Raw genomic sequence first — 24,560 nt, forward strand, 5'->3', positions numbered from 1 at the left:
CTGATTGTATGCCTCACTAGTTTAGCAAAACAGCTGACTGAACAGTACGTTTAGTCAAGACAGAGTGTACTTATATATTTTTTTAAGCATATTTTATAGTTACTGAGAGCAAAATAAACAAGCATTTGTAATGCAATAGGTCTCGCATTTGCGAGAGTTAGAGCTACTGGCATTGTAAATGCACATGTTTTTTACTTATGTGTTATGCAGTGTAGTGGATGTATGTGGTGTGTAGTGGAATGGTGTGTTCACGTTAATGCTGTGTTTGTTTGGGCACAAAACAATCCAGTACATGTTTTGAAATATCCGTATGGTGGGTCTTAGTGTTTACATTTACAAATTAATGAAATGTGTTATTTAAAGGGAATATTGCATACACAGATGAGCCTAAAGTTGCACTGACATGAAATCCACAACCGTTAAGCAGTCACACCTCTTTGTTTAAAAAAGTAGAGCTGTTACAGGATGTAAACAGTCCTGCTATGCTAAACTAGATAGAGGAGTTAAAGGCTATGTCTGTTTAGCATGCTGTTTTGCATACAAATTAGCAATCACACTTGTAGCCAATGTTAAGTTGTTAAAGTTGCCAGCAAGTAAAATAAGCATCACTGCAGTAAACAAAATGTGTTTGAGATGTAAAACATTTGTTTGTTTTTGAAATGTATGGGAACGGCTGGTATGTGTGTGCTTTATAACAAAGAAAGAACAACCCTGCACCAACAGTGTTTGTATTAATCATCTGCATGCTTCGAACGTGCGGGAGCTGTCCGACGCTATAATGTTCATGTGCGTCGGACGGCACCTGCGTGTCCAACAACATGGCACTGGAAATCCGTCTGGTGAGGGAACGAGAGGGATTTCCTTTCAACTAAAACAGCCCCGGGAGATGGGAAGTAGCTTCCCCAGTTCCGAGGCTGTTCTGTTTGTTTCAGAGAACTGAAGATCAGCCCATGTGGCAAGGTGACGCAATTTCATTGAATACGGAACTGAAATGAGCCAATTGGCTTGTTTCAGTTTCATTGCCTATGTGCTTGTGGGGCTATCTTGCTCCCCGAGCACAAAGACAGACCGGAGAGGTATCGTTGGAAAGGGGAGAATCTCCCCTTTCCAATGGTATCCCTCCCTAGTGGATCCCTTCTTGGGGATCATTTCAGGAGGGCGCTCCCCAAGCAGGGATCCCCCACTAGACACCAGGGAGGGGGGAGCAGTTCCTTGGGAAAGGGCTTTTGCTACCCCCAACGTTTCCATAAATATTCTGTCTTTCTGCCCTCTCTGGTGGTCAGAAAGTCCACTAGTAAGTAAGGGACTCGCTTTTTTCATAGTTCACCCCCAAATGAAAATTGCCACAGTCTTTCTGACCCCACCCCCCCGGCCCCCCAGGAGTCAGATAGGGGCAATATCCCCTCATCTTCCACCCGGTGGAGCAGAAAGCCCATTAGGCACCAGGGATTCTTTATATTATACATAGGGGTGGGGCTGCCCAGAATGGGCATGCCGATGCCCCCACCACCCACAACAATTAGCCACAGTCTTTCTACCTCCCCCGGGAGGAGGATGGGGGAAGTAGCTCCTGATCTGCTGCCTCAGTGGGGCAGAAAGCCCACTAAGCACCAGGGATTATATTGCTTTTTATATACGTAGGGATGGCAGCTGCCCAGAACGGGCATGCCAATGCCCCATCCCACATAAAATGGCTAAATTCTTTTGGCTAACCTCGGGAAGCAGATGGGGGTAATAGCCCCTGATCTGCCCCCCCCCCCCCGGGGGGCAGAGAGACCACTAGGCACCAGGGATTTTGTTTAAACATGGGGGTGGGGGCTGTCCAGAATGGGCATGACAATGCACCCACCCCTAAACACAAATGGGACAGTCTTGGTGGGGGTTATTACCCCTGATCTGCCCCCTTGGGGCAGAAAGCATAGGGATTATTGTAAGCGGCTCTCACCAGGTTCTGTAACCTAGAATCCCTTGGAAACATCAAACTTTGTAAATACAAAACACATTATCCTCACATTTCTATAATGGAAAGTTCTGGAATCTGCGGGGAGCCGCAAACATCCACCCACCCAGCATTCCCCCAATTCTACCAATAAAAATGGTACCTTACTTGCGCGGGTGGCCTAGTGCATTTTTCCAGTAAAAACGGACAATTTTTTCACAATGTGCCTAGCAGTGGATTTTGGACCTTAGCTTTGCCAGCACCATAGGAAACCTAGCAAACCTGCATATTTTTGCAAACTAGATACCCAAGGGATGACAGGATGGTGTCACTTGTGTAGATCTCTCACATTTTTGTGTGAGAAAATTGTGGGATCACCGGGCCGGCACAAATCTCCTATGACCCAGCATTCCTCCAGATAAAAATTGTGCCTCACTTGTGTGGGTGGGCCAAGTACCTGCAGCAGCGATTGGCCCAATTCGTATTGTGGAGAGATCAAAATTATCTATCACAAAACAACATGGTTTTGTAAGGGGGCCACCTGTGTTTTTGATCCTAGGCTGGACGGATATCTAGGGAAACCTACCACATCCAGATATTTCTGAAAACTAGACACCCAAGGGAGTCCAGGGACGTGTGGTTTGCATGGATCCCCTAACTTTTTCCTACCCGAATCCCCTGCGAACCTCAAATTTAGCTTAAACCCCCCCTCATTGTTTTACATTTCAGCATGGGATCACTGTGTCAGCACAGTTATTGCTTTCATGCCTATGTCTACCAATAACTGGAAGGAGGTTGAAAGCACAAAAAGTAGGACAAATATGCTATGTAAAAATGCCAAAACTGTGAGGAAAATTTTGCTGTCCTGACTAAAGTCTGCCTGTTCCTAAACGCTGGGAGGATGGTGATTTTAGTACCACAAAAACTTTTTTGAAACCCCTTTGCAGGAAAAAAATCAGACACTTTCTCTACAGAACTTTTTTCCAATTTTTGGACCCCCCCCCAAAAAAAATGTTGCTGTATTTTAGCTAATTTCTCAGTCTCCTCCAGAGAAATCCACAGGGGCCTAAGTGCAAACTTCCCCGAATAGGCAAAAAAAGCATTAGCATGGGGGTGGGGGTGGGTGGGAAAGGAGTAGCAGTGAAGGGGTTCAATCTAAGTGCATGTATGTTTAAAAAAGAGATATCAGTTACATTGTAGTTAATTTTAAATTTAGAATACCATAATGGCATGCTGTTCCAAAAGAAGCCAGTGGTTTAAAAAAAACATCAAAGTATACAAACATGAGTGCAAATGTTTTTCACAAAACTAGTTTATTCAAAGCTTGTGAAACAAAAAAGAAACGGGTATTATGTGCACATGTGTTTTGCACAGAGATATAGGTTTTAGTTTTATTTCTATAAATTTTAGAAAATGTAAACTTCCCTGACAGATTGCAACTGTAACAAAGGAAGCAATATAGTTGGGTGAAATGAACCATTTGCTGGTTTTGTGCGGAATCTTTAGTCAGGGCAAGTCATAAATCACATTGTTATCGCTTTCTTTGATCAGGGGGAGCTGAAGCATCATAATGTACTTGGGAGCCTGCAGACTGCAGAATTTGTCAGAGGAAAGAGTGCATGACTGAAAGTGAACTGCATTTCAAAAAGCTGTTTTGTCATGTACTATTCTTGCATTTTGCCCAGGGCTGGGGAAGGTTTCTCCAGTCAGGTGGAAAAGAGATGTCAAGCATTTGCAGAGAATTTACAGATGCTTTACACACAAAACGAAATATTAATTTTCAAACAAACACATGTTTATTTTTCACACAGAAATTGATCTAAAATATATATAAAAAAGTACTAAGGAGGAAAAGGTAACTTTTTCAAAAGACGGGAGAGAGGCTAAGAGAAACCAGAAAGAAAGGTTTCCAAAAGACGTGCTAAACGAAACCAAAACAAGGTCACACATACGAGTTTCCAAAAGACTGGAGCGAAAACTAAACAAAACAAACTAGTTCAGAAAACAGATGCTATAAAACTAACTTGAGGAGTAATATTGCACTTGGTCACTGCTGCCAGGGGAGGGGGGACAAAAGAGACATGACAAATGCATGCATTGAATAGAAAGAAAGAATGGACGAATGACAATGCAGACAGCTAATAGAAAGAAGGGGGTGGACTGAAAGCCTACATAGTGGTTTCAGCAGGTCTCGAAGATACAGCGCATGTTCTGCCTAGGGTCAACCTAATAACAGACCCTCCTTCTACTAGTTCTGCCCAGAAGTCCTGCATCGTTTCAGTGAGACTCACCTGGAACTTTGCTATTTTGTATATATGTACGGATATTAGTAGCATTGTATAAAAAATGAAAAGTGCACGCATCTCCGGAAATGTAAAGTATGAACTATATTAGCCTCATCAAGAACACAGTGTAACTCACTGTAAAAATAATTAAATGTGCATTGAAAACACAAAACATTTTGGTTTTTGAAGTTGAAAGATTTTAAGAAGCTCGAGTGAAACACAGATGTAGAAGGATAACGTTGGATAATGTTATTTTCCACAGTGAGCGCTCCTGCACTAATAACTGTCCAAACTGTATTGCAGAACATGCAATGTTATTTCATGTACTTTAACTGACCTTTGAGCCAATTCCGAGTGGCCTGCATAGGGTTGATTGCACCTTTTTAAATATAAACACCACAGGATTTGAGGTGAACATCTTGAATTCAGAATTTTCCTTATGGAAATGAGGAATTATAATGCAAATGTGTTGCTCTGTGCACCAAAGTAAACATGTATTGGAATTTACCATATGTGTTCACCCGGTAATTTTGGAAAATATGACCTGTCAAATTTACTCGGGGAAAATTTCAGGTGGTGCAGTATTTATCATGCACCTTATTCCGTTTTCTGAGCAAACCGAGATTTGTATGGTGGATTGGAATTTACAGGCCCACTCAGATTCTGGGCCTTAGTGTTAGATACGTTTGCAATGTTACTCTCCATGCTGTGCCCATTTTGTATTTTCATGAAATTAGGTGAACACATTTTTTGTGGTTTGACTAGCATCTGAATTTTCAGGCCCACTAGGAACTGTTGCCTTTGATAGGGAGGTTTGCACTCCTACTCTCCATGCTGTAACTGTTTTTTATTTTCATTAAATTAAGTTTGCACCTTTTCATTATACAAAAGTCATACTGATTACTACTATCAGGGCAGGGCACAAGCTGGGAATGAATGTTGGCGAATAGAGTGTCCCCAGATTTTAGAAAGCGTACAGTCGGAGGCAAAAAGATCGTTGGAGGCATCCTTTTTACTGTGAAGTTATAGACAAGGCCTCACATCTCATGTGCCCCAGTAGCATAGCTCTTTGCCATTGCATACATTTGCAATATGGCCTGGGAGGTGTTTTCTAACAACACAGGCAACATTCCACTCTTTGCGAATGGCCTTGAAGTAGGTTATCTACGCTGCTCGTAAATGAAAAAGAAACTGCCCACCATTGACCCTTTCAGCTCTTACTGACGTGGAAATATGACATTGTGCCTTCGACACTTGTTGAAGACCTCACCAGAAAACGTACGCATTAATACCAGTCACTTAACTATTTTAAAAAAACATCAAGCACATTTTTTAACTATGATAAACTATGTTTTGTAAGTCACGCCTACAATCCACTAGCTGTTGTCAACAGAGCTATTACTTTAAAATATACTTAGAGTAGGTTTTGGATCAACCCACTCAAACCACTGGAATTAAGTGTTATTCCTCTTACAGCTATGGGCTTGAGACACTGTTGATAACCTCATAGGTTTGCCCATAGATAAGTGACTGTCTTGCCTCAATCTGTTGAGTGTTTCTGTATCCTTCTGCCTTTTATCGTGTCTCTGCAGTTCAGTGCTTGATCGACTATTTTTTTCATGACTCTAATGCTTATCACTGCTCTTCCCCCTGTCGCTCTCTTTCCCTGCTTGCCCATTGTTCTCCTGCCACTTTCCCCTGTCCCCTGCTAAATTGGCTTTTTACATTTTGTTTTTAGCAATGGCCAGCAGCTGCACACTGCTTCTGGCTGTCCTTTTCAATTTACTGGCCTGATTCACAAAGCCAACATATGTAAGGTAAGCGAAAGGTACGAGTGCTGCGTCTCCGCTGCAGAGCGTGTGTAGTGTCGAGATTCCAGCCCAAGTGCGGAGACTCAGCACTCATAATGTTACTACACATAAGTTACCTTCATGAATCAGGCTCTTTGTGCACAGCATCCTGTGGATATTTCACATTTTATTACTGTTTCCAACTGGCCCTCAGCCATCTTGAAATAGTAATTGTAAGACCGGTCAGCATTAGGGTGGTCCCCCCCAAACGTTTTGTCTACTGCACTCATATTTATTGCTAAATTTCCTTTGTGGACTTATGACTCTGTGCACTTTACCACTGCATACCAGTTCTAAAGTGTGCATGCTCCCTCCCTAAAACATGGTCATATTTGCTTCCACTGTTCTGTTTCATACAGGTACCCCGATATTGGCTAAGGTAGTACCCAAACCTTTCACCTATATCTCACCTGCCATTACACTTCATAACGATTCTCGGTATTGACATTTTACCTAGTGACGGTACTGCTTAAATGACGTGGGGTTTTCTCCGAAAACTGGCCTCATTCATTATGCATGAGGATTCTTGGAATCTCAGCAGGGCTACCATCTACTGCATAATAACTATGCATAAGGGTCATCCCTTCCGTCATCCTAGTCCAACATGACACAGCCAGGTAGATCCCCTGAGGGTACCACTTTGGTATAATAAACACCATATCATTGCTGAATCAAGAGAGGAGAAAAAGGACTTCCATGCTGACACACTGACGCAAGACGCTGAGGTTCCTGCATGCAGACACTCCAGCTCTGAGTGGTCTGACATCAGTCGTGGGGTGTCCATCTAGAGACCAAGGGCCAGATTCCGATCTCGTGGGAAGAGCTCCTGACGGGATACGAAACAATCAAATCCAATTCGGAGCCACTGTTTCCGTCTGCATTGTCCTCCATTCTGAATGACCAAGTACGATGCGTAGATCTTGTCCATGACGACTGAATCTTTCCAGACCCGAATCTCTCCATACGACTTGCCCGAGCCGAATCGTGTAGCGCAATGGACCCGGCTTCTGTACTAGTGAGTACGATGCACAATTCTGTCAGCCGTATCGACTCGGTCTCAGCGAGACAAAATGGCTTTTGGAATCCAACTTCGGGGGGCCAGAGCAGATCCCCTTCACCAGGAGTCCTCTGAATCGGTAGTGGGGGGTGCATATGGGTCCCACTGATCCAAGCATGCACTGTGTGGCAGGCAACATGGGGTGCCCACCAGAGGGTGTACGTTTTTCCCCACCCACCCCTTGTTTGCAATGGGAGCCTGTGCGCGCGTCAGTATACAGGCTCCCATAGAGTTCAATGGGTGGTCCAGCAAACCGAGTCCATCAGCATGCGGCTGCATCATACTCGTTTGGTCGGACTCACACAGCACGATTTGCTCGGAAAGCCCTCCGGATCCGATTCTTATGGAAGGCTTCGCTAGCAAGATCGGATTCAGGCCCCAAGATGGGGTCCCACAGTCTCTCACATCAGGTAATAAAGTTGGCTTTATCTTAGGGGGATTCTTGGCTCTACACCTACATACATGCTAGTTACACTTAGGTACATCTAGTTATACTTGCATCGTAAAAGTACGCCTTATTACTGTTATGTATTTTTATACCTGCCTGTATTCATTGTATTAGCACTGATGCAGCGGTAAGGGGCAACGAAGTTTAACACCTTGTAGTCCCTTTCATGCTGCATGAGTTTAAAACAACCTACCAATTTCTATTATCTATGTGGTCCTCTCTCTCTCCGATGAATCTTGTAGAGTTTTCATGGATTGGCAAAGATAGACAGAATCCTAACTTTATGAGGACCTAAACAAAGAAAATAATTCATACACTATAACCAATGATAATAATAATGACAGACTCTGGTTACTTATCAACTTGCTTTTATCTAATAAAAAAAAATGTGAATACTCATCAGGCACAATGCAGCTCGAATTACAGATCCTCAGACAAGTGAAACAAAAATACACTTGAGCCATCATAAAATCCAAAAATCTGATTGTCATCAGATTTCACTGCCTAGAAAGCAGTAGTTTTCTTCTGTTTCAACATAACTTCATCTATTTATTTTACTATTTCACAGTAATTTCCTCTTCTGTCCTCCAACTCTATTTCTTCTCTCTTCTCTCTTTCTCTTTCTTGCTTTTTGTTTGGTCTCTAATGTTTGTTTCTTGCACTCACAACCTTTATATATTAATACCAGCGTTAATATCCCTTGGCAATAGCAATTATTGGTGTTAGTATTTTTCCTAGTAAGCTATTACCAAAACCAGTCACCCACTGAAGAGAAACCCTTAACAAGTTTCTCCCACACAACATCAACCTTCAGTTCAGTACAATCTACCCATAAATGCGTAATATTAGTAATATATACCTCCAGGTTCTTAGTTTTGTCAGGGATATATGTACAGCACTGTTGTATTTTCAACATGTTAGCATCTCCGCCCTCTTTTGCCAATAATAACGTCAAGAGCAAGCCTATTTTGTAGAACTATAGATCTTCTAGCCACCATTTCAGTATCAATCATTAAGAACCCAACAGTAGTGTCTGTTGATAAATGATCAACCACTGTGGACAAATTTCTAGATTTATAGAAAAAATCAAAATTACTCCAACTGAAGGTATCAATGCTCCAACAATATCTCCCACAATTTCCGCAGCACTAATTCCCTTTTTATTTCGTGTTAGTCCACTTTTCTTTTCATTGGTTCCATGACTTTTCTCCATATGATAAAGCTTGGGAAAAACAATTCCAACATAACACCCATACCCACGTGCGGGCAACCTATAATAGGCATTCTTACCAATCACATAATACAGCCCAGGAAAAACAGGATCCGTCCCAACTTTTATTCCACAACCCCCTGTAATCAGGAAAGTATGGTCACATTAACTAGAACCAATGAAATTATTATTATAATCAGTTTTCTGTCTAAGTAAGTAAAGCTTTCCTCTATGATGCCAATCCAGAGTCATTGCAGCATATGTCTCACTCTTTTTGTAATTTCCTTCTCTAGAAGCCGAACGAGGAATGGGCGTGGCTACGATGGCGGAGTGAATAGACGCTCTGCTCTGGAGCTCCCACCGCAGCATATTTTAGCACAGGCATATTGGCCGTATTTACAACAGTCGGCACACATTCCTGGAGCGGTCCGGCTCCGGTTCTGCCGGGGACACCTTTGAAGCGGTGGACGAGACCTGAGGGGCTGTTCTTGGCCACGGGAGGGTGGTGGCCGGGAGCGAGCACTGATGACGACTGGCGGGACGCGTGGGCTGTGAGGCGGCGCGGCCCGGTCCCTGCTTTCCTGGACGGGCGCCTTTGGGAGCGGAAGGACGGCGCCGAGCAACTACCACTGTGGGGGTAAGGTGTGGAGGAGGTTCCCTTCCACGCGTGCACACGAAGCCAGCGGTGCTGCGGTGGGCCTGAACTGACCGCCAGCTTGGGCTGGATCGGCGGAGTTGGACTGCGCCACGGCGAGCGAGGGCCGTTGCAGAGGCGCCGAGGTGTGTCACGTTCCAAGACTCAGTGACCTGTCGATGCGATCGGCCGCCTAGGCGAAGCAGCGCCGACACCGTCTGGAAGGTGCCATTTGGTGGAGGGGAGAGGGACAGTGGCGGCCGCCATTTTGAAAGCAGCCGCCGGAGTCTGGCGAGGACTAACACTGAGGCAGCTCCGAGAGCCGCTACAGGAGCGGAGGAGACCGGGAGTTGCTGGGATCTGCCCAGACTTAGGTGAGGAGGGATCCAAGCCTGTGGTGGAGATCGAATGCGGGGGAGCCTTGCCCGGGCTGGTGCGAAGAGATACCACTGAGTGACTTCGGAAGGCTGGACGGCGCAATCACCCCTGGGGACAGCCGGAGGCTGTGTCTTGCGGTCTGCGCACTGCCAGTGAGCTTTGGCGCTGAAGGTGCATTTGACCCCCTCCTGTTCTGAGTGGACTGTGGCACTGCAGGGGCTTCGCGGGAGCCACGGCTGAGAGTGCTGATGCCCTGTGGGGGCTGGTGGAGGCTGCGGGAGGCCGGCGAGAGTGATGCGGAGTACGCTGCCCCTTGAGCAGGGAGACTGTTGGTGGCTTTTGGGAGGCCAGTCGGGCCCGAAACTGCCCATGGGGTCATAGAGTGTGGACGGCAGCGGCACAATAGCGTCCCTGGGAGGTTGCGAGAGGCCAAGAGGGGTGTCGCAAAGAGGAGGTGGGGATAAACGGCGGCAGCCGGGATTCCCTGGGTGAACGAAGAGTGTCCCCAAGCTTGAGTATAGGGTTGCGAGGCCGAGGGCCACAAGGAGAGGCGCAACGTGGGCCGAGCACGCCAGAGTCACTGGGGGCGTGGGCAGGTTTGCGGTGAGCCATTGTCCTGACTTCTGGCTGACACTGTGGTGGCCCCTTGGGCTGGATAGCGGTACGTGGCGCCTGCAGCTTGAAACATAGGTGCCCCGTTTGCCTGGTGGGGGACTACGACGGGCCTTGGCGAGGAGCTGCAGCCGGTGGAGTGTGCGGGTCCGGTGGGGGCTTTCACGGGCCTCGGAACGTCGGCGGACGTGGTCGCCGACTCCATGGATCTTCAGGGCAGACATATCCACGGCGAGAGGTCGGAAGGACAAGTCGGTCAAGGACCTCTTCGCCAAGGCGCAGGCAAATCAACAGGCCAAGGATATGGCTGTGAACGCTACCCACTCTGCTGCGGGGCAAACGGAGGGCACGGAACCGATCACCAAGGCATTTTAGGAATCGCTCTTTACCACCTTACGGGACGATATTCACACCCTGCAGAAAGAATTCGCAGATGAGATAAAGGAGGTGCGTAGGGATGTGGATGGCATTGGGGAGCGTGTGGCAGACTTGGAGACCAAGAGTGATAGTCGTGATCCCGAGATGGAGGCACTGCGACAAGAAATAGTGAGGATCCATGACCAACAGGTCGATCTACAGTCGCATATGGAAGATCTCTAAAACCGCTCCCGCCGCCATAACGTCCGCATACGGGGGTCACGCTATCTGAGGCCACCAAGGATCTGCTGGGCTTTACTGGAGATCTTTTCAACCACATATTGGGGCGTCCGGTGGGGTCGGAGTTGCGGATCGACAGAGTTCACAGAGTGGGACCCCCGAGACTGCCATCAGCCCCCCCCAGACATTCTGGCCTGCGTGCAGGACTTTCACACGAAGGAAGAAATTCTGCAAAAGGCGAGGCAGCAGCACCCTCTCTCTTTTAGGAGGCAGTCCCCCGTGTTGTATCAGGACTTGTCTGCACTCACACTACAAAAGCACAGGACATTCCAGCCGGTCACAGCCTATCTACGACAGCACAATATTTCCTATCATTGGGGTCACCCGTTCCGCCTTATCTTCAAGAAGGGCAATAAACTCCACCAGCTCCGGTCATTGACAGAACCCTGCCGCCTGTTGGGCTAGGATCCCCCTGCGGATGCTACTGAAGAAGAGGTGCCCATAGCTGATTCAGAGGACGGCAGGCTGCGCTGGCGGCAGCAGACCAGACGTCGTCGGGTCAAGAAGCCCCCTGCGGAGGAGATTCCAGATGGCCAACGGGCGCCGGTGGTGGCAGTCTCCTCGGGAGCTGAAGTGCCACATCCCAGCTGAACTCCGAGTGACCTTGATTACTGGCTATGTCTCTGAGCTTCTTTTGTATAATGCTGTTGGCGGGAGGGAGAGTTTTTCCTTTTCTGCAGAGAGCAGCTTACCCCATTGCTGTATTTTACCAATCATCTACGGATGATGGACACTTCGTACTTTTTGAAATGTTGGGTGCTTTTTGGTTTTCTAGTTTGGGGGTTGAGGTGGGGGTGTGTGGGGGAAGGGGGGGTTCCAGGTCCATGTGTTCCGTCAGGGGGATTGCAGACCCACATTACTGTTTGTGAGTGGAGAGTTCGATTCCCGGTGTAGCTGGGGGGTGGCCGGTGTCTCCAGGCTAGGCTGAGACGAGTGGAGGGCATCCCTTGGCAGTAGAGGGTGTTGACTGGGAGGAGACTGATGCCTGCAGCTGAACTACGGATCCTCACGCTGAATGTGCAGGAACTTAACAATCCTGTGAAGAGGAAGGCTGTCCTCTACTTTTTGGAGCATTCTAGGGCGGATATATGCCTTTTACAAGAGACGCACCTCTTGCAAAAAGATTGTCAGAGGATGAGGTCCCGCTGCTTCCCACTCCAATTTTTTTCATCCGCTCCTACTAAAATTGCAAGGGTAGCAATTTTGGTAGCCCAGCGCATCAGGGGAAGGTTCTACAGAAGGGGGTAGAGATCAAAGGGAGGTTGTTGTCCTATAGATTCTCTCTGGGGGGGTCAGTTTTCACGGTTTGCTCCAGCTATGCCCCCAATGAAGGCCAGAAAAAAGTTATTTCATCTGGCGCTAAGCGACGTGGCCACCTCCCCCGATAGACACATTCTGGTGGGTGGGGACTTGAATTTGGTGTTCGACAATCTTCAGGACAGGTCAGGTCAGCGCTCGTCTCAGGCGGGGACTCTTTCGGGGGGAGGTCTGGCCAGACTGGGTGAGATGGGAATGGTGGATCTTTGGCGCAGCTTCCATCCAGGTGCCCGAGAATACACTTACTACTCTAATGCCCATAAAACCTATGCGCAATTGGATTATTTCTTGGCCTCCATGTCCCTTCAAGCACTCACGACAGAGATAGATATAGGTGCCGCAGCCCTTTCTGACCATGCGCCCCTAACCGCTGTTTTCTCCTTTCCGCCAGTGCAACGAGCCACTCGCTGTTGGAGGCTGCGCGATTCCCTGCTGTACCGTATGGAAGTAGTAGAGAAAATCACGGCGACCATTAGGGACTACCTAGCGCATAATAGCACTGCAGACACGTCCTTAGCAACGCACTGGGCAGCACTTAAAGCGGTACTGCGTGGCGAGTTTATTGCAATCTCGGCGGCCGAAAATACAGAAAGGGCGCGTAAGAGAGATGAGCTTACACAACAGAAGAGGGAATTAGAGCACATGCACCAACAGACCGGGGCGCCGAGGGTATGGAAACAACTGCGCCTGGTACGGCCACAGCTGGCCACGTTAGACCGGGACCGGGAGGAATATGCGGCCTTGAGGGTGCGGCATATGTATTATAATGGTGGAGATAGATGCGGGCGTCTACTAGGTCGTGCACTCCGGGAAGCTCAGCGCCGTCACACGGTTCAGGAGATTGGGACACAAGGCGGGGGGGTGGTGGTCACGGAGGACCCCGACATTGCGGCAGCATTTAGTGATTTTTACACTTCCTTGTATACTGGCTCTTCGCTTGACTTGACATTCCTGGCGTCGGTTCCCCTCCCGGCCCTGACGTCGGAACAGGCGGACCTGCTAGAATGACCTATTAGGCCGGAGGAGGTAATCACAGCTATCTCGCCCCTTAAATTAGCAAAAGCACCGGGGCCAGATGGCTTTTCGGCCACCTTTTACAAGACGTTCTGCATGCAGGTGGCTCAGTTGTTGACCGCCCTCTTTAACTCATTCCCGGCACCGGGAGCGATCCCTAAGGACCTCCTTGACGCCACTATTACAGTCATCCCCAAGCCAGGGCAGGATCATTCGAGATGCGAGGCCTACCACCCTATATCTCTTCTTAATGTCGATCTTAAGCTCTACACCAGCATTTTATCGGCTTGGCTTGCTCCGTTGATGCCGGGACTCATCGATCCGGATCAGGCAGGATTTATACCGGAACACCAAACAACCGACAACACTAAAAGGGTGTTACATCTGATAGAGAAGGCTACGCGGACTGCCGGAGAGTATATGACCGAGTCCATTGGCCGTATCTGGAGCAGGTTTTGGTGAAGGCGGGGTTGGGAGTGAAGTTCCGCACTTGGGTCCTGAACTGCTACACCTTCCCTACGGCGATGGTCAGGGTCAATGGCTGCACCTCGCCCCGCTTCCCCATCGAGCGGGGTACGAGACAGGGGTGCCCTCTGTCGCCCCTGCTCTTTGCTCTGTATATGGAGCCGTTGGCGCAGGCGATGAGACTCGACCCGAGGGTCTGCGGGGTTAAGTTTGGGGCCTACATACATACCATCAGTATTTACGCAGATGATGTTCTGCTATCCTTATCTTCGCCCAGAGACTTGCTACCTGCTTGTATTGATATCACGGACGCGTTCTCTCAGGTGTCAGGATTCAAGGTCAACATGACCAAATCGGTGGCTTTGGACCTTTCCCTTGGGGAGCACACACGGGCCTACCTTCAGGACCATTTTCCATTTTGTTGGGCTTCAGAGGCCGTCCCGTACCTGGGGATTCAGTTGGCGCCTACGCTGCAAGACACGGTCCGCATCAATTATGCGCAACTTCGCCACACGATCCGACTTGAGCTGGGTAGATGGAGGCACCTCCCGCTGTCATGGTTGGGTCAGGTAGCTGCCATAAAAATGACAATCCTGCCGCAGATTCTCTGTCTATTCCGTGCCATACCGTTGCGGCCCCCAGATGGCTGGATCCGCCAGACTCAATCTGAACTTGCCCATTACATATGGAACGGGAGAAGGCCTCGGATGAAGCTCAGGCTGGCGACACTGCCCCCTGAGAAGGGAGCACTAGGTTTACCGGACCTGCTTCTATATTATCAGGCAGCCCAACTGCGGACCCTCGTGGAGTGAAGCAGGTGGGAGCCCGAAAAGCATTGGCTCTTTCAGGACCAGGCTGTTGCGGGCCGTCCGCTCCAGGAGGTCCCCTTCCTTCGCAGAAAGCATCGACCCCCTAATCTCTATGCCTCGCATATAACGAGAGTGCCGCTGGAAGTGTGGGATAGCACCAACCTGAAGCATGAGTTGACCACCTTTCCATCCCCCCTTACACCCTTGCTCGAGAACCCGGATTTTAGCCCCGGGCAGGATATCTTGGCTTTTGCGCAGTGGTGTCTGGCGGGCTGTAGGTTCCTGTTCAATCTCTACACGCGGGAGGGGATCCGTCCGTTCGTGGATTTCCGGCAGGAATATGGCTTGCCGGAATCTGAACGACTTCGGTACCTCCAGGCCCAGCACTGGGCGCTCAGTGACCGGGTTCGAGAGGGGGCGGATCGCCGACTACAGCCTTATGAGTACTGGCTAATAAAAAACTCATATCGGACCTGTACCGCATGCTCGTAGACCGCTACACACATATCTACAACTCCGGGAGGGCGCGATGGGAAAGGGACTTGGGGCGTACATTTAGCAATAAAGATTGGGAGGGTATCTATTACCGAGCGCTGCAGTCCGCATACCATATGGGCCTGACGGACACCCTCACAAAAATTGTGTCCTACTGGTATTACACTCCAGAGAAACTTCACGAAATGGATCATACTAAAGAGGCGACTTGTTGGCGTGGGTGCGGCGAGAGGGGCACACTGGTACATCTATTGTGGGAATGCGCCCAGCTTCAGGGGTACTGGAGGTTGGTCCTTGATGAGGTAGATGCACATTCTGATACAGAGATCCCGAGGTTTCCCTCCTACGTACTATTGGGTTTGCCTAATCCCATTACCTATCCGTTGAGGTCCCACAGGGGTCGTCTGATTGCAATTGCCCTAGGGTCAGCACTTCCGAACATCTTATCCCTTTGGCACACCCCACATGTCCCCACATTTCAGGGGTGGGTGCACCGTCTTTGGAATGTTTTGGGCATGGAAAAACTGTCTCTTATTAAAGCCGGAGAGGGTGCTAAATATGTGGAACTGTGGCAGCCTTTTCTATCTCTACTAGCCACAGAATTTAGAGAGGTCACCTGCCCCAGATATCTTTGATTGCTGCGTTTGTCCTAGGATGAAGGTTGAGGTGCTTTAGAGTGGCCAGTTGTGTTGCTACAAGAGGGTTGGACCTGGAACGGGGGTGGTCGGGGGGGAAGTTGGGCTGGTGGGGGGCGGAGGGGGGATTTCTATTTTTTGCTGGTTTTGTATAATTGTTCATTTAGGCAGCTGTCTCAGCAGGGGCATTGGCCCATTACTTCTGTATGGCCCAACAGTCACTATGGTCAGTCTCTTTATTGCATTACTTTTGAACCGCTATGTGGCCAAGGCCTTGTGGATATGTACTATTGCTGTCTGTGACTTTATTTGTTTATAAACAGATTTAATACTAAAACCAAAGGAGGTATATGGGACTTTTGCTCAGCAGCTTTTTCTTCAAAACTCTGTCTACTATCTTCCACTAGATTTATAAATGTAATCTCTTCCTGATGCATACTACAGGGCAAATTATTACGATGTGCAAACACGGTATCTATTGTTTTAGTAGTATGGAAAAACTCCCGAAAACATTCACCATTTTTCGCACTGCCCACCATATTCATATTCTCTGTAATGGTTACTTCAGAAAACAATAAATCATAAATTGATTAATAATACTGCAAATAATATTTTTCATAGAACAAACTTGTCAGTACACTACACACAATTCCATGTGTTAAAGGTAAGTGATGATAGGTCACTCCCTCGGACACAGATGACAATAATTGCATGCACACATAACAATCTCTTACATCCATAATATCCACATACTCATACAACAACTTGGAAAAAACATTTAACAAGAAATCATTAATGGAATTATCCTAATGCAAAATATTACCGGTTAATCTCTTAATATTAGTTTGTGGATCTTCTTTAGGATTTTCCACTCCTATTTTCTCACTCACCAACTCATTAGTAATATTATTCTTAGTAGGATACATAAAGTAAGGCCAAAACAATTTGTGTTAACCAAACAAACAGCATTAGTAAAACACTTATAAAGCAAGCATTCATACATCTATGTTTAAACCCTTGATTTTGATACCCGGTCTCTTGTAATCCTGCCCTTGCCATTTTCTCTCAGAACTAAAACAAAATCAAATACTAAACTAAATAAAAATATAAAAAACTAGAGAAAAAATGTGTAGTGTATCCAAACACTTCTTAAGCCTTTTTGCTTCTCCCCTCTCTTTTTTTGATATTTGTCTCTGCAGCCTTTAATTGAGTTCCAGCTTTATTTTATGTACTTTTCAGAACAGCTTTTCAGTCTTCTGCACCCTAATTTTTGACACAGTCCATTTAGGGTGGCTTGTAACAGTTTCTGTGGCGTAATCCTGCAACTGTCTTTTCCTTACAATGATATGTAGGTTCAACTGCTTCAGCCACCACATATGTTCATTCAGGTGCTGTGTATTTCTTGTTCGGAATTCTTGCTCTCTTTGTTCTCCGAACTATATCTTCTTCTGAGTCACTTTGTTCTGTTTAGCTTGATACTTCAAATATTGTATTTGGAACTTTTTTATTCTGAGTGTATTTCAGTCTTTTCACTCCTTTAGGCCATATATCTATTTTCCATGCCCTTTTTAACTTGCACAGAATCACCAGATTCAATACTTCTTTTGTTTGATTCCTTTCTTTCTTTTTTTCTTGTTTGCTCTTGCATCAAACTCTCTCCTGCATCGGCATTGACAACAGTGTCAAGAGATCTAGTAGCTGGTGCCCACTTTACTCGATTCTGCACTTGATATAGCCCATGCCAAAGTGGTTCCAAACATGACTTTCTCATGTGTTTCTTCACCAAGACCCACTCTCCTGGGCTTAGGTCATGTTCTTGTTCTTGCTGTGTTGTGGTTGCAACTTCTCTAACCTGATGAAACACAGAATGCACCACATCAGCCAATCCTTTGCAATAATCGAGCACTAGATCATCAGTTATATTCATCAGGTGGTTTGCTGGAACTAATGGCTATCTCATTGCTCTGCCCATAATGACTTCATGGGGTGATAATCCAGTCTTTGTAGCAGGGCTACTTCTCAAACTCATCAGAACTAGAGGTAAAGCATCTGGCTATTTTAATGCTGTGGATGCACACACTTTAAAAAGTCTTTACTTAATTGTACCATTTATTTGCTCGAACACACCTAAGTCTTCTGGTCGATAGGCACAATGTAACTTTTGTTAAATTTGCAATGCTGCACAAATCATCCAAATTACTTAATTATTAAAATGTGTACCTCTATCAGTTTCTAAAGAGACTGGAAATTCAAACTGTGGAATTAGTTCTCTGAGTAGCAATTTAGCAACAGTGAGGCTATCGCTTTGTCTCGTTGGGCAAGCTTCCACCCATCAAGAGAACAGGCAAACCAACACATATTTTAATCGATTACATGGAGGCAGTCCTATAAAATCAGCCTGCAATTAGGTAAATGAGCCTGCTGCTTTTCCAATTGGGCCCCAACCAACAACAGTCTTTCTCCCTGCATTCTGCTGCTGACAAGTCATGCTCCTCTGGCAAAGAATTTCTGCAATGACCCTGAATTTAGGGCTGTACCATGCTTGTTTACATATCCTAATTATTGCGACTCTCCCTAAATGTGTTAGACCATGGTACATTCTAGCCATTTGTGACAACAGGCTGACTGCCATTATCGGTCTTCCATCAGTAGAGACCCATAATTCATCTTCAGCCCTACGTGAACAACCTGCCTTGATCCAAGTTCCCTTTTCTTCCTCACTAGCTTCTTCGTACAGCTGCCTAATCATTTCCCATGTCTCCAAAGGAGAAAACATCATATGACAATTCTCATCAGATTTCTGCATACTTTTGTGAATTGAAATTGAATTTTGAGCACAAAATCGAGCAACTTGGCCCTCATCATGATTTCCACTTGTTATGTAATTATTTCCAGATGTATGTGCTGAATAATTTACAATTCCAATCTCTGTGGGCAAATGTAGTGCAACCAATAATTCTTTTACATAATTTCCATTCCAAATCGGTGAACCTTATGATGTTAAAAATCCACATTACAACCACACTTGTCTAAAATCATGGACAACTCCAAAACCATATTGACTATCAGTGAATATGGTTATTCCCAAATTTGTGCCAATGATGCGTGCTCTGGTCAATGCAACCAGCTCCAAAATGTGGGCAGAACTGAGTCCTTTTAAGCATGTAGCTTCAAGGACCATGGTCACTGTATAGACTGCATATGAAGCGCACAAGGTACCTCTATCACCCCTCAAGCACGATCCATCCACAAACATCACACTATCTGATTCAGACAACAGTGTATCTTTTATATCAGGCCTTGGTTTTGTACATAGCTCAGTCACATCCAAGCAATCATGTTCAGCTTCATCTACCACTTCCTCACTACTTGGACTTGGTAACAAAGTAGCTGGATTCAAATTTGTGCATCTTGTCACAGTCGCATTCTCAGCTCCCAAAATCAGGCTCTCATATTTTGTCAATCGACTTCTCATAAGGTGCTGTGTTCGAGTTTGTGTAAGCAAGATCTCAACAAAATGTGGCACATACACTCTCAATGATGGCCCATCACAATCGACTCACTCTGTTCCAAACTCACACAAGCAGCAGCTACTGCTTTCAAACATCCTGGTAACGCTGCAGCCATGGAATCTAGTGTTGCAGAAAAATATGCCACAGGATGACGTATTGTTCCATGCATTTGTGTTAGAAATGAAAGTGCACAACCGTATCTTTCACAGCAAAACAAAGCAAAATCCTTGTTAAAATCTGGCATTCCCAATGCGGGTGCTCGACAAAGGCCGTCTCGCAACTCCATAAATGCCCTCATGCATTCCTCATATAGTTCGATAGGATCAATCACATCTTTATGTGTCAATCTCTGTAATGGCTTGGCTGTCAGTGAAAAACCAATGATCCATTGTCTGCAGTATACAACCAGACCCAAAGACATTTGAACTTCTTTATATGTTCTGGGTGGATTCATTGCAAGATTGCAGTTATTCGATCTTGTGATACTTTCCTGACTCCTTTCTCAATTTTGTGTCCCAAATAGAAAACTTATTTTTGACAGAATTGCAGCTTTGCTGGTGACACTTTATGCCCTCCTACTGCCAAATGATTCAGTAGAGCAATAGTAACATCACACATGCTTCTCTAGTCCTGATGCAACCAGCAAATCATCGATATATTGCACCAAGACTGAGTCTTCAGTCAATACCAATGACTCTAAGCACCTCTTCAAAATATGATTGAAGATTGAGGGGCTCTCTGTATACCCTTGAGAAACTCAGCACCATGCCAAAACACAGTCTCTGAACCGGAATGCAAACAAATATTGACTATCTGGATGCAGGGGTATGGGGAAAAATGCTTAACATAAATCAATCACAGTGAACTATTCCACATCACATGGAATTTGGTAAAGGATTACTGTGGGGTTTGGCACTATCTTATTAATTTTCCTTAAATCCTGAACTATCCTGTACTCACTACTCGGTTTTTCAATCCCCATAATAGGTGAATTACATGCACTCCCTGGTATCTCTCTCAAAGTGCTCTATTCAATGATCAATATGATCACAGGTTTTACTCCTGGAATGGTCGCAGGACCCATCTTGTATTGTGGCGTTTTTACAAATTCTGCACCTTGTGTGACTGAAATGTGAATAGGATCAACTCCTTTTTTCATTAGTCCAATGTTTTTCCCTGAAAAATCCCACACATCAGTCAACACTGTGTCTCTCAGCTCAACTGGCAAATCCTTCGCTGTAAATAAAGGATACTAATCATTCACTTCTGTCCCTTGCCTCACCATCATCATTTTGCAAACCACATCCTCATCCTGTGTATAAAATGCTATTCCATCTGGTGTACAACAGATGGCGCACTTCATCTTGCACAGCAAGTCCCTACCTAACAGGTTAACTAGACTTGTATCACACACCACAAAACCATGTGAGTCTCGAAAGTCTCCAATTTGTACCTTCATTTGTTTTGTCTCTGGAGTTCTAATCGATTGATTTGAAACACCTACAACTTGGATAGTATCTTGTGAGAGGGATAGGTTAGGGATTTCCGCAGTCTCACAGTGGAACGGGTAGCACCAGTGTCTACAAGGAATGTAATCACATTGCCTTCGATTTCTCCATCCACAAAAGGACCACACTGATCTACCTCTAGAGATGCGCCAAACATGCACTCCTCCCCCACCCCCTCAGGCACTGTAATCATGATGTATCTGAATCACTCTCCTTGCGCTGCAACCAGTATTGTGGAGCCCTTTGCACATTCTGATTATGATTAACTGATTCACCCGCATGAAAACCCAAATTTGTACTGTATCTTTGTACCTGAGCATTCTCATTTTCATTTGGCACTGGGGCTTGTGGTATTTGAACCTGTGTTATTACCTGTTGCTGTTGTGATGTATTTCTATTCATTTCAACTTGCATCTGCTGATTAAAATTCTAATTCATCTCATTATTCCCTAAGAAAGCCTTACACTTACGTTTCCAATGTCCCAAATTGCCACATGCATAACACAGAAATAGTTTTTCATCTCCTCTCATTACCTCTACCTCTTCCTTGAGTAGATACACCACCATTTACCATGACACCTCCCATAGTAGAAATCTGTCCAGCCTGAACATTCTGATTCTGGCCCTTTCCTTGGAAACCTATTTGAGAGAAGTCTACAAAATTACCACCTTTCTGTACTACATTAATTTCTCTTTCAACTTCTTGTGTCTTATTTCAATATCATTACTACAATACTTTACGTACAGCAAAATCTCATCTATGCCTTTGTTCTGCCAACAAATCAAATGCTGCTGAATCATGGTACTAATCTCCGGTTTCAATCCAAACACAATCCTATAAACAAAATGTCCCGTATCCTTGTCAGTGATGTTCCTAATGCCACTGTACTGTTTAAACACTTGTAGAAACCTTTCATAGTGAGCATGCACTGTTTCTTTCGTCTCTTGGGTCGTTCTATCTATTTTTATCCAATCTGTTTCCTTTAGTGAAATCTTTGTCTTCTAATAGGTAATGACTTGATTGTATTTTTTCATCACTTCATCTGACAGTGTTTCAGTCTTTGCATCTCTGGGATATTATTCTTTTGCCCAATTTATTGCAATTTTACACTCCACCCACAAATCAGCTGGAACCACAATATCAAATAAACCATCCAAGTCCTTCCATAAGACCTTTGAAACCTTCACAAACCTCTCTACTTGTTTGTACAATTCAACTGGTTTTTCTCTCAATTTGGGAAACTCATTCGTAAAAGACAGTATATCCTGCCTTGACCAAGGGACATAAACATATCCACCTCCTGGTACCTCTTTCATTGGATATATCATTTCAGTCATTATTGTTGTCTCTGTACCGGTCTCTCTTGTTGGTGATCCCACTTGTTGGTGATCGCGAATAGAGGGAGGGTTCCATATCTGAACTGCAAGAACAGTTTCTTGGCTAGGGTCGGTTGAATAGCGTCCAAAGCCATTTCAAATTCATAATTGCTCTTAAAATCTAAAAATCTATGTTAGGCTTGAAGGGTTAGCTAGCTGATATATCTGTGTCAATTTATATTCCTTTAGCACCTTCACCAAGGATTTCTGAGAGATAGCAGGACAAGATGTTTCGGGATTTATCCATAACTTTTCCATACCAATGGTCTTAAAAGAAGATTTTATATAAGAGAACCATGGTAGATTGCACGCCCTCAAAAATGGACAGCACAGTTTTAAGCTCCTCTTTATAACTGGCCAACTCTGGAGTACTCCACAGTCGCCGCCAGTATAAAAGTGGTCGGTTGGAGATAATATCCGCAACAGGGATAATATTTAGGTCCAGCCTTAATGGAACGAGGGGTGTGTTTTTAGGCAGAGTCAGAAGCTGCCTTAAGAAATTATTTTCGGTAACCTTGAGGTCCTTATAAAACTTATGCCCCCACCGTTCTGCCCCATAAAGGGAAGCTGATCTTGCTTGGACCCTATATATTTCCAATGGAGGGCTAATGTTTTTTAAAGCACAGTTCTTGTGGACTTTTAAAATACCCCCAACTGACTGGGTAAGTCTAAGATTGGCCTTGACCATCTGGGGTCCCATCCCATTTTTTCTGTCAATGTAAGGCCAAGATAATCAAAGATCGCGACCCTTTCAAGGACTCCCTCATCTAGCAGGGGTTGTGGACAATTAATGGATCTAGCATTAAAAATCATGTATTTAGTTTTTTTAATGTTGATCACGAGATTCCGTTTCTTACAGAACTGAGCAAATTGATTGAGAACACGCTGCATTCCCTGTGCAGATTTTGACAACAACAAGGTGTCGTCGGCAAACATCAGAGCGGGAAAGCGGGTTTGGAACAATTTGGGGGAGTCTATATCCTTGATCGCTAGTAGGTCATCTATCAGGCCGTTTAAAAAGAGGGAGAACAGGGTGGGTGATTTGATTTGATTTGATTTGATTTTGGATTTGTAGAGCGCGTAGCTACCCAAGGGCGTCCCAGCGCTGTCGTATCAGCATGAAATGCTCCTGGGGGGAATTATTGGGGGAAGAGCCAGATCTTCAATTGCCTGCGGAATGGCAGCAGGTTGGTTTCTTTATGGATGCTGAGGGGGAGGCTATTCCAGAGCTTAGGGGTGTTGTATGCGAAGCGGCGCCCACCCATGCGCGCTCTTCTTATTCTGGGGATGCTGGCAAGGAAAAGGGAATCTGACCTAAGCTGTCTAGTGGATTTGTGGGGTTTGATGAGTGGTTTTAGTATGGAAGGGCCTTTACCCTGTAGGATTTTGTGGGAGATGCACAGGGTTTTAAAGGCGATGCGCTCCTGAATGGGGAGCCAGTGGAGAGCTTTGAGGGAGGGTTTAGCCGAGCATCTGGATTTCGTCCCCTTGAGGAGTCTTGCTGCGGTATTGTGAGCGTGCTGGAGTTTTTTGATGACAGCTACTGGGGCGCCCAGGTACAGGGCGTTCCCGTAATCCAATCTAGAGATAATGAGGCCCTGGATGAGAATTTTTCTAGACTGGGGGGGGGGATAAGAGGGAGGATCTTCCGGGCAGTTCGCATGAGACCAAAGCATGTGCCGGCTGTCTTTCTGGCTTGGGCTCTCAAGCTGAGGTCCTGGTCAAGCCATATGCCTAAGCTCTTGATTTCATTTTTTGGTATAGGGGGGGAGCCCATGCTGGGTGGCCAGGCGAGAGACTTGGGGATTTTGTGCGGGTCACCTAGGAGCATAATCTCAGAATTCTCGCCATTGAGTTTGAGGCGGGAGTCGCCCATTTAGATATGCTCTGCAGGCAGGAGACCAGATTCTCCATGGACTGGTCGGACTGATTGATGGAGACGACTAGTTGGGTGTCGTCGGCGTACATGACCACCTTTATGCCGAATGGTGAGACTATGTTGTCTAAGGGGGCCATGTAAACATTAAAGAGCATGGGGCTCAGGGACGATCCCTGGGGAACTCCACATTGAAGGGGAAGGGCTTTGGAATGACCGTGACTATCGGCCACTTGGAAGGTCCTATGCTCTAAGAACGATTTTAACCAGGCCAGGGCGGTCCCAGTGATTCCAGTTTTGTGAAGACGGTGGAGGAGGATGGTATGGTCCACCGTATCAAAGGCGGCGCTCAGGTCCAGGAGGATCACTTCCACTGATCCCCCTGCGTCCAAGATGGATCTAGTCTCCTCTGTCACGGCCAGGAGGGCAGTGTCGGTCCCCTGCCAACACACATCCCTGCCTCACCCCCTTTTCAACGGGGA

The 24,560-nt window shown here is 46.0% G+C and overlaps 1 protein-coding gene across 1 annotated transcript in view; it reads right to left on the reverse strand.

The window, feature by feature from the left end:
* Positions 1 to 24,560, reverse strand: part of CDKL4 (cyclin dependent kinase like 4) — an 843,500-nt gene that overhangs the window by 406,561 nt on the left and 412,379 nt on the right. The window lies entirely within an intron of this gene.

Source organism: Lissotriton helveticus, chromosome 10 (assembly GCF_964261635.1).
Source record: "Lissotriton helveticus chromosome 10, aLisHel1.1, whole genome shotgun sequence".
Taxonomy (NCBI): domain Eukaryota; kingdom Metazoa; phylum Chordata; class Amphibia; order Caudata; family Salamandridae; genus Lissotriton; species Lissotriton helveticus.